The sequence below is a fragment of the Rousettus aegyptiacus genome, unplaced genomic scaffold, assembly GCF_014176215.1.
Source record: "Rousettus aegyptiacus isolate mRouAeg1 unplaced genomic scaffold, mRouAeg1.p scaffold_m13_p_9, whole genome shotgun sequence".
Classification (NCBI taxonomy): Eukaryota; Metazoa; Chordata; class Mammalia; order Chiroptera; family Pteropodidae; genus Rousettus; species Rousettus aegyptiacus.
Genome location: NW_023416312.1, coordinates 98,782,233 through 98,793,369, shown reverse-complemented (window position 1 = coordinate 98,793,369; position 11,137 = coordinate 98,782,233). Strand labels below are relative to the sequence as shown.

The 11,137-nt window shown below is 40.6% G+C and overlaps 1 pseudogene; it reads right to left on the bottom strand.

The window, feature by feature from the left end:
• Positions 1–850: 850 nt before the first annotated feature.
• Positions 851–969, bottom strand: LOC118608395 (annotated as a pseudogene).
• Between the last annotated feature and the right edge of the window lie 10,168 nt (positions 970–11,137).

The window sequence follows — 11,137 nt, the reverse complement described above, 5'->3', positions numbered from 1 at the left end:
TAAAATAAAATATAAAATAAAAATAAAATAAAAAATACAATACAATACAATAAAACGAATAAAATAAAATTAAATAAATAAAAAAGGTTTCTGTCCTTCATTGCTGCTCTCTTCCAAATCCTAGAGAGGACCGGCCAGAGGGAATAGGCTTTCTGTTGGACTCTTTTTGCCCGCTTTTCTGGGTTGTGAGCTGTCTTGCACCTAAGCTGTAAGGCCAAACAAACATCCTGAGAACTCCCTGCTAAATCACCCCTGGAGTCCGGAGGTCCTTCCTTATTCCTCCCCCTCTTCTCACTGTGTCTTCTGATAACTATGCATTTTGCCCTAGGGTTTGCATAGTAATTAATGGGAGGAATAGAGTGGAATGTGTTTACTACATATTTCTGGGCCTGGAGGCCCAAATTTAAGTCTTTAATTCGCTTAGAATTTATTATTTTGTATGGTGAGAAGTAGGGACCCAATTTCATTTTTTCAATATATATAATCAGTTGGAAATAGCCTCCTCCCTCCCTCCCTCCCTCTCAATGATCTATAAAGACAGCTCTGGTATCTGCTAAGGTCCTGCCCCTCACCTCATTCTCCTTCAGAAATTCTTCAGTTTTTCTTGGCTATTTGTTTTTTCATCTAAAGTTTTGAATTCACTTGTCAAATACCATGAAAAACATGTATTGGGGTTTTTATTAAAAATGCATTGAATCTGCAGATTAATTTGGAAGAGAATAGACAATCTTAAATTGTTGAGATTTCCAAGCTATAAATGCAATGTATTTCTTAATGTATTTAGGCCTTCTTTAATACCCTTGCACATCTCTTGTTAAATATATTTCTGTTTACTTTCAATTCTTTTTTACACCTACAGCACCCGGTCTTCCTAGGTGGTCTCCCATCCAAGTACTAACTGGATCCGACCCTGCTTAGCTTCTGAAATCAGATGAGATCGGGCGTGTTCAGGGTGGCATGGCCATAGCACTTTCAATTTTTGATGCTAGGAAATTCTGAAGAGCTTTGAAAATTGAAAGATTATTGTCATCAGTTAAAGAGTTTAGTAAAGTGACTGGGCACAGACTACATACACAAAAAGCCGAAGGTCGCTTATAATTTGGCAATGATTTGTTTGAAAGCATAGTAGGAAAAAAAGCTTTCATTCACATCAAGGTATAAAATATCCAGGAATGAACTTAACCTGAAAGATATAATTGGTAGTAAATATTTGCAGCAAGCATTATAGACTAAGGGACACTACCCTTATCATATAATATTATTACTAGTTAACAAGCAAAATACTGACCTCCCAGGTAAAAGACTTGAATAGAATAACGATACAAGAAGTAATCTAAATAAACAGTAAACATTAAAAAATTCAACTTTATTTCCAAACAGATGAAAACAATGAGATATTTTTCACCTATATGTCTGGCAAATATTCCAAGGAGTGTTTCTTCACAATGTGACATGGGAAGGGAAAACATCTGTCTCCTATACTTGACGGAGTATAAATGCACATGTCTCTGTAGGACATTTGGCCATGTACATCAAACACTTCTCCTTCTAGACATTTATTCTAAGGAAGTCACCAGACTAGCATGCCTCACTTTCCTCATCTGCAAATGGGTTTAATAATGCCTTCCTCATTAAAGAGCATTAAAGAGATAATTTCCTTAGGGCTGCTAACCTGTACAATTCTTGGGCTTGGCAAGTGGTCAAGGCCTTTGTGCAAAGAAAAAGGTGTCCCTTGCCCCAAGAGGATGCAACCCTGAACTCAGGTACTTTGCCTTTAGAGCAGAGAGTGGACTTGATGTAAGCACCTACTTGGCCAGCTGGCTGGAGGCTTTGTTCAGCACACCTACACAATGGCCCTGAATCATAATCTTAGCAAAATGCCTAGCATTTAATGATCATGAAATATTATCTTTTAGTATGTTCGCGGACATCAATGCAGTGCTATTATAATGGTAATAAATTGAAAAATAATCTAACTGTCCAATAATATTGGAATAATCATATTAATTTGGCACATTATATAATGGAGCTGTTTTAATCCACATTTTTGAAAACTATTGAATAATATTGGAAAATTCTTAATAAATATTAAGTTAAAAAATCAAGAACCAAACTGGGTAGAGAATGTAATCCCAATTTTGTAAAAATCCCGGTACTATATATACAAATACTATATATATAACACATATCTATGAATAGTTATATTATTTTGCCAAAACATTTACAATAGTTCGCACTGATTGAGAGGGTTAGGGCTGATTTTAATTTCATATTTTACCCTTGCGGTTTTAAGACTTGTCTGGAATGTGTATATGTTACTTTCAGAAGCATTATTTTTGCAAGCAATAAAAGTCATTTAAGAGGCTTCTTCCCCCCCCTCCACCTGTTTTTCTCTTCCTGTGGGGTCCTGGTCCTGCAGTGCACTGCAGGGGTCCTGTCTGAGAGGATGACCTCAGACCAAGCAGGAGGGGGCTGGCCTGCAACAAGCTCAGAGCTCTCCTTAACCTCACTCAGTCTGAGAACAGGGCAACTTTGCATATTTGCAGACCAGGAAGAATGCTGTGCTTTTCAAGAAGAGCCGGCCAGGTATGTTAGTTAGATTTAAGGAGCAATTTCCCAACCACGCATGAGTAGGTGGGAATAACAAGCCGTCTTAAACGACGGGATTGAAAACAGAAGCAGTTGGCTTCTTTTCCTATGGATTCATCAGAACAAAAAAGGCCTCACCAGCAGGCAATAGAACAAAAAGGACATTCTGGAATCAGACTAGCTGGGTTCAGATCCCCATAGACTTGCTAGCTGTGTTATCTTGGTCAAGATACTGAGCCTCTCTGTGCCTCTGCATTCACATCCATGAAATGAGCAGAATAACAGTCTCCCTACCCCTGGAGTGGATATGAGAGTGTTACGCACTCCTGCTTATCGTACAGTGTTAGCACAAAGTCTGTCTTGCAGTAGTGGGAGCAATAGATGGGGGGCTTGCACTGGGGCAGTGTGCTTTCTTCCTCCTTACCACTCAGAGGCAGTTCCCAGCACCGTGATCCCAATGCTTCCCATTAGAAATCAAACATGGGTTTCTCATTTCGCATCTGAATGCAGTGGCTCAAGGAAGACTCCTGGATTAAGCAGAAAACTCCGTGTCCTGGGTTCCAATTCCAGCTCTGCCACATTCTTCCCTAGTTGTCGCTTAAGTGGTAAGAGCTGCCCTTGTCCCCCGTTGGCTGCTGCGATGATTGAATGACATAATGAAAGGGAAATAATTTTGTAAAAGAGGGGTGATTAGTCTCTGAAAGGCTCAGTGAATGTTTTTGCATAAAAACTGCCTCAATTTTGTACTTAAAGGGTGTTCTTTTCTGTATGATCTCTCCCAGAGTGCTTATCTGGTTCTGAAGCACTGTAATACCTTGTCACATGGATCTGCGATGATGTCCAATTGATTTTTTTAATTGAAAAAAGGTGTTTTTCAGAACCGGCACTTTGTTGCATTCAGCCTTTATTTCTACCTTAAATCTCCCTGTCCATGAAATTGTCTGAGGTAGGGGCTTTCCTTTCCTGTCCTATCTTCTCTTCCACCAGGAACCCACCTGGTCAAACAGATGGAGGGTCTAATCCACATCTGGAATGAGGACACTAATCCCACCCAGCACCCCCACAGGTAAAGCCGATGCCCTTTCCACAGGGCTGCACTGCCTTCTCCCTAGGCTGCCAGAAAGATGAACTAAGACAACAATGTGGCAATGCCTGGCACTGGGTGCAGAGTAAGGAAGGGCAGCGTGCCAGCAGAAGCAGGCAATGCAACCACTCAACCAGAATGAGGCACTGTACATTTCCCCTAATTCAATTGCGCTGTCTTTAGACAAGTATTTCTGTTTTGCACTTTATGTTCTACAGTTTCACAGACATCTCCTTAAAAAAATCACTACGGCTTCCTTTGAAGACATTTTTTCTTTTGTGAAACCTTTGGGTCAACAGGTTAAGCTTTCCGGGCCTCCTTCTTTTCCCAAAGGGGCTCTTTTACTGGAAATTATGTCTGGCATCTTTCCCATGTAGGTAAAGTGCCTATGCTATTATAAAACAGGAAGGCGGCCTGTTCCCAGGGACCACCTGAGTGACGTATAACGTGGCACAGAGTTGTTGGGTGGGGATTTTCTAACAACCTGTGCTTCCGAGGACAGACACACAGCCCTGGCACTTCTCCACAACAGAGGTGGTGGTAGAATATGAACTGTTGTACCATTGATTTTCTGGGTGGGGCTGTCACAGGCACAGAGCCTGTCCCCAAGCCACCACTTTAGGCTTCTAGGAGTCATTCGCAACTGTTTCAACATGCTTTCTAGTGTTTTAAATTAAATGTTTGTGTGGAATTCTGGTTTGGCAGAAAGCAAACAGAGAGAATACTGTTCATCCTTTTATAGAACTTGGTGTCTCAAACCTCAGGCACATTTAGTGGTGGCACTTGCTTGATGTAGCAACTTAGATATTTTATTTAACAAATGCTGAGAGTGCTTACTCTGAGCAGGGACTGTTCTGCGTAATTTATAGTCGTGAGCCACCCACTGAATCTGAGTAACTCTAATTGAAGAGAGGGGAGTGCCACCCACTGGGAGGCCAGCAATATTTGATTGGACAATAATGACAACTTTATAAGGAAGCTTGGGGTTCAGAGTGGGGAAGTCAGCAGTGATAGAGCATCTGATTTCAGACTCCTCGTTCTTAGCCACTGTCAGAAGAACAGGATGCTGTCTTGGGAGGCACTGAGAGATGGGGTCCTAAGAGCTGCCACAGGGAAACCTCACCTGGACATCCACCAATACCTGCAGATGTGGACCTGTCTGTGTCTCAAGGAGCCTTTCTATGGCAGGTATCCAGTAAATGCTTGTGGCATGCATGAGGGCCTCTGTCATTTTCCTACGCATGGAGGAATGTTGAGGTATAGAAGGTCCAAGCTAGAAGGGCCTTTAGAGATTATCTAATCCACTTCTGCCATTTACAGAGAGAAAGATGGAGGCATGGTACTGGAAGGGACATGCCCATGGACACGTTGCAATTTAAGGGCAGAACTCAGGATGTCCTTACTCATGTTTAATCTAGGGCTTATGTGGGAGCACATGGCTTTAGCCTCTCACTGGGCAAAGACAGACAATAGCAATGGTGGGTGACAAATGTTGGAGACAGTTCAAGACCTAGCTCGCTTGCTATAATTACAGTCACCATGCCATTTATCATCCAAACTGGGATACTTTTGAGTGTGGAAGGGGAAGCTATTAATAATTACACTGGAGCAACAGCATAAATGGGCTTGTCTGTAGCAACTGGGACATAGTTTCTCCTAATTAAATTAATAAGAATGATGATGGTAAGAGGACCAACAACCACTGAAAAAATTCTCATGAGTCAGACACTAGGCTGAACCCTTTGCATCCACCAGCTCATTTAATCTTCCTCATAGATCTTCCAAGTGTGTTCACTCTTCACACTGAGGCGACAAGAAGCTGAATCACTTGATCACGGTCACAGAGTGGGTTAGGGCTGAGCTCGAATTGGAACAGAGGTCTTGCCTGAGTTCAAAGCTCGTACTTTTCACATTGGCCTCTGATTCCCTCAGGAGGATGTGGCCTCTTCTTTCTCTGAGTTCCCATGGCCATTTATCTCCATGCCTTTTGTACCTTGCCTCGGAATCAGTTGTATTGCTTATGCTCCTTCAATCTTCTTTGAAGGTCCTGCAATAGAAAGCTATCCAGGTATAGCTATAACTGTCCAGGTGGGGACTTTCTCTTCCAAAGTTCATAGTCATAGAACCAAGGCCAAACACTAAGCAGGACTTTAGTGATAAAGCTGCAATGCCCATTGATTGAGTGTTATACTTAGGGACAAAGTTGAAACACCGACCTCTCAGTAACAAAGAACACTGTCCCTGAGATGAAATCTGGCCCCAGGGTCTGCAGAGGAAAGGACGCAAGACAAACACTGGCATAAAGAAGGTGAGGTGCACAAACTACAGTGTGCTCCTGTCTGTTATAAATCTACAGATGTAAGAGAACAGAGAGAAAAATACATTGGTATGTACACAGGCATGTTTGGAAATAAGAGGTGCACTGGAACTTGAAAAAATAACCAGAACACAGATAATGGACGGGAGCTACAGAGAGACGTGGGAATGTCCTGCCACAGAAAGGCGGTGGGATTATATATTTTTCTTACTTTTATCTTTATGTTTGCTGCCCACATTTTACAAAATGAATACGTATATGTTTGTGCTGGAAAGGTAAGTTTTGTTTTTAAAATAGTCTTTGTAAATAGATTAATGAAAAAAAAAGGATAGAGAAGGTATCAGTGAATCGCAATCAGATTTGCTGGGTTGTAGGCTTATTTCTGACATCACTCCTCACTGGTTTTCCCATCTCTGGGCCTCCTTTTCCTCCTCTGGAGAAGAAGGCAAGAAAACTGGGCCATCTTACAGCAGGCTCCCAGTGGTCATACCCAGAGGACAGGCCATTTGGGTGTGGGTGAGGGAAGTTATAAAGTGGTTTTTGTCCTACCTCTAGGCAAGAGATTCAAAGTGACTTGTTTTGCTGCTATAGTTGATGTTATGATTGATTTTATTTCTAATTTATTGTTGTTTTCTTCTATCAATTTAGTGGACTTCCAGTTAGAACTTCTGCTCTGACACCAGCCTTCTCTCCAAGCCTGGAGCTCTAGACTAGACAAGCTCACCAGAAACCCCGAAGTCCCTGGAACTCTTTTCTTTAATCATGGAGTAAGTGGGTCTTTCTTCTGTACCTCATCAAGCCCAACATCTCTCTAAAGATGTCTCCCAAGTAGAAGAGATCCCATATCCTCAAAAAAGGCAAAGCGAGCAGACAAAATTACCTTCCACCCTCCCTCTCTTACTTCCTTTCTTCCTCTTTCTTTTTTTCTATTTTTTCAAGAAAACATTTTATTATATTCACACAAGTAATACATAGTCATGTAGAGCAAGCAGGAAAAAAAAGATTTGTTTTATCTGTGCATGGTAATAATATTCAGCCATTGAAAGGCATGCATATTTTTTAAGCATAAGGTAGATCTATATGTATTGACAAGGAACAATGTCCATGACATGTTGCTTAGTGAAAAAAGCAAGTTACAGCACAGTGTAACTTGCATTTGTATTAAAATATACACACATATGTTTATATGTGCATACAAATGTCTGGAAAAATATATACCAATCTGTCCATAGCAGTCCTCTCTGGAGCAGAGAGTAGGGAGAAGGAAACTTCCATATATTTCTGTCTGGTTTGACATTTTTACAAGCCTGTATTAATCCCGTAATTAAAAAAAAGTCTAAGAAAGTAAAAAACATAATAAATGCAACAAAAAACTAGTATAGATATTTCTATACTGAAGTGAAAAGGAAATATCAATAAAAAAAGAAAAAAAGTCACATAAAACTCTTACTCCTTTTTCCCCACATTGAGACAATCAATGTGAATATATTTTTGTATAACCCAATCTATTTTTTAAACATGCATTGCATACATTATTTGTATTTATATAAAAGGGATTATATTATGCATACTATTTCCATTTAACCTGCTTTTCTCACCTAATAATATAGCACGAACATTTTTCCAAGTCAATGAATACATTTCTCTTATTATTTTAAATCGTTATATAATGATTTAGGTTGTTTCTTTCTTATGCTCTTATTTTTGAACTGTCCACATCCCTGGACAGTTAAATTTTTGTGCACATCCAGTATCATGTCCTTAGGGTAAATTATTACAAATTAAACTTCTGGGTACAAGGATATACAAGGTTTGTAAAGTATTTTAATCTATGACACCAAATTGCCTTCCAGAAAGGCCTTGCCAGTGCTCCCTCTCCCGGTAATGTGTGGGTCAGCCTGGTCTCCATATTATGCATCTCCTCCATGAGTTAGTTCCACTCTAAAATTTTTGTTTCTTTGGGAGTTAAAGAAAATGTAATTTCGATTTTCGGGTCAAGATGGCAGAGTAGGTAAATGCTATGCTTGCTTTCTCTCACAACCACATCAAAATTACAACTGAACTACAGAACTATCATCACTGAGAATTACCTGGAGTCTAGTCGAACAAAAGTCCATACAGAAGAAGCCACCTCATGACTGGTAGGAGATGCGGAAAGGGCTGATTCCACACCACATGTGGCGGTGAAAAATCAGAGAGAGATATCTTGGCTGTGGAGGACCTCCAAAGGAATGAGGGGTCCCAGTCCCACACCAGAAGACTCCCAAACCCAAGGTTACAGTGCTGGGAAGAGAAGGCCACAGAACCTTAGGTTGTGAAAACCAGCAGAGATTGTGAATGAGTGAGAGGAAGGCTGTGGGATCCCCCAGGCATTCCTCTTCAAAGGGCCTGCACATGGACTTACCCACTAATGGACTCTCTCTCTGAGCTCCAGTGCTGGGACACTGGCTCAAAGGGCACCAGGGAAATATTGGGAGGAACTGAAATGTCTGGCTTCAGGGCAAAAGCTGGAGGGGCAATTTTTATACAGAAAGAGGTACTGGCAGAAGACAGTATTCCTTTGTTGAGCCCTCCATCCTCCCAACATGCAGATGAAGGCACCATATCTGAGTCTCCAACAACCTGGCTAACAGATTACTCCGGCCTGGTGATTCCTTGAGACTCTACCCCACCTAACTTGCAGGCCCACACAAGCCACTACCAATGGATTTTTTTTTTCTCATACAAATGGCCTGTTATGGCTCATGCTGTGGAAATTGTTAAAAATCTCTCAAAGTTTCACGATATGTAAACAAGTAACATCTGGCCTTGGTATGCCCCTTACTTCTTGTTGAGCAGCCCCAAGCTCGGCATTAGCGGTAGCCAGTCTCAGTTGGTGGCTTGGCCACTCAAGGCACCTTCAAGGCTAGCACCAGTGGCGGCCATCTGTGGGTTGCTTGATAGCTCATACTAAATGGCCTCAGGCAGGGTACAGGCTGGGGCTGAACTTGGCCTGTGGAGGGTTCCCTGCCAGGTGGCCACAGCCTGCATGTCTGGTAGCTGGCTTCAATCTGAGCTGGAGAACCACTCGGGGCCTCATCCAAGGACAGCACATCCAAAGGGTAGACAGGACAGGCACCTGCTAAAGTGAATCCTGCTCCACAGGGTCAGCACCTGCAAAACAGCTCCCCGTAGTCACTGGCCAGTTCTCACAACCAATCAGCTCAAGAGTCAGTCCCTCCCCTGGACATGGAAACGGCAACCACAGCTCAACTACAATGGGAGGGAACACACAACCCATACAGGGGACACACTTGGAGCACCTGGCTCAGGTGACAAGAGAGTCTGCACAACTGATCCTCACAGAACACCTACCCGTAAGGCCACTCTACTAAGATCTAGAGACATAGCAGCCCTACCTAATACAAAGAAACACACAGGAAAGCAGACAAAATGAGGAGACAAAGAAACATGTCCCCAATGAAAGAACAGAACAAAACTCCAGGAAATAAACTAGACAAAACAGAGACAAGCAATCTACCAGATGCAGAGTTCAAAACACTGGTAATAAGGATGCTTAAACAACTTAGAGGAAGAATAGATAAATTCAGTGAGAACTTTAACAAAGAGATAGAAAACATAAAAAAGAACCAGTAAGGAATTAACACTACAATAACTGAAATTAAGAATACTTGAGGAAGACTCAACAGTAGATTAGATGAAGCAGATGACTGAATCAGTGATTTATTAAATAAGATAGCAGAAAACACCCAATCAGAACATCAATAAGAAAAAAGAATTTACAAAATTGAGGATAGTTTAAGGGGCCTCTTAGAGAACATCAAGTGTACCAATACTCACATCATAGGGGTACCAGAGGGAGATGAGAGAGAGAGCGCAAGGCATTAAAAACCTATTTCAAGAAATAATGATGGAAAGCTTCCCTAACCTGGTGAAGGAAACAGACAGAGAAGCCCAGGAAGCATAGCAAGTCCCAAACAAGATGAGTCCGACGAGGCCCTCGCAAAGACACATCATAAAAAATGCTAACGTTTAAAGGGAAAGAGAGAATTTTATTATTTATATTTATTTATTTATTTATTTATTTATTTATTTATTTATTTATTTATTTTTCACCCAGGGTGCATAGCTTATAAGAATTTTAAAAGCAGCACAAGAAAAGCAAGGGAGCTCCCATATTACTTTCAGATGATTTCTCAACAGAAATTTTGCAGGCCAGAAGAGATCGGCACAAAATATTTCAAAATGATGAAAAGCAAGGACCTACAACTAAGACTACTCTACCCAGCAAAACTATTATTTAGAATCAAAGGACAGAGAAAAAGAGCTTCCTAGACAAGAAAAAGCTAAAGGAGTTCATCATCACCAAACCGGTATTATAGGAGATGTTGGAGGGACTTCTTTAAGAAGAAGAAGAAAAAAGGGAAAAGATCAAACATATGAATAATAAAATGGCAATAACTACATATCAGTATACAATTATTTTGAATGTAAATGTATTAAATGCTCCAACCAAAAGACAGGGTGGCTGAATGGATAAGAAAACAAGACCCTTACATATGCTGCCTATATGAGACTCACTTCAGATCAAAAGACACACAGAGACTTAGAGTAAAGGGATGGAAAAAGATATTTCATGAAAATTGAAACAAAAAAACAAACAAACAAAAAATCTGGTGTAGCAGTACTTATATCAGACAAAACAGACTTTAAGACAAAGTTTATAATAAGAGACAAAGAAGGATCCAGTAATTCCACTTCTGGGTGTTTATCTAAAAAGAAAAAGAAAAACAAAAATACTACTTTGAATGTATTATGTACACCATATGTTCATTGCAGCATTATTTATAATATCCAAAATATGGAGGCAACTTGGTTGTTCATCAATGGATGATTGGATAAGGAAGAGGTGATACACATATACAGTGGAATATTACTCGGCCGTAAAAATAAATAAATTAATTAAAGAATGAAATCTTGCCATCTGCAACAACCTCGATGGACCTAGAGGGTATTGTGCTGAGTGGAGTAAGTCAGACAGAGAAAGACAAATGCCATGCGATTTCACTCACATGTGGAATCTAAAGAACAAAATAAACAAATGAAACAGAAACACATCCATTGGTATGGAGAACATTTTGAGGGTT